Here is a 209-nt window from a genome sequence, read left to right as displayed (position 1 = left end):
CAATTGGAAGAATTGGTAAAGGTGTGTTTTTGGTTAAAACTTATTTTTGGCCAACTTTAGCGGGCCATAACTCGGTCCTCGAAGTTGAAAACTTTTTAAAGTTAGATTTTTATGAAATTCAGTTATCGATCTTTTCAACGGTTCGAGAATGGTTAAAAACGATTTAAAATGAAAAGATTATGCACATTTAAAGTTTTGTTAAAAACATT

This window comes from Arachis ipaensis, chromosome B08, assembly GCF_000816755.2.
Source record: "Arachis ipaensis cultivar K30076 chromosome B08, Araip1.1, whole genome shotgun sequence".
Taxonomy (NCBI): Eukaryota; Viridiplantae; Streptophyta; class Magnoliopsida; order Fabales; family Fabaceae; genus Arachis; species Arachis ipaensis.
This window is presented reverse-complemented; position numbering follows the sequence as displayed.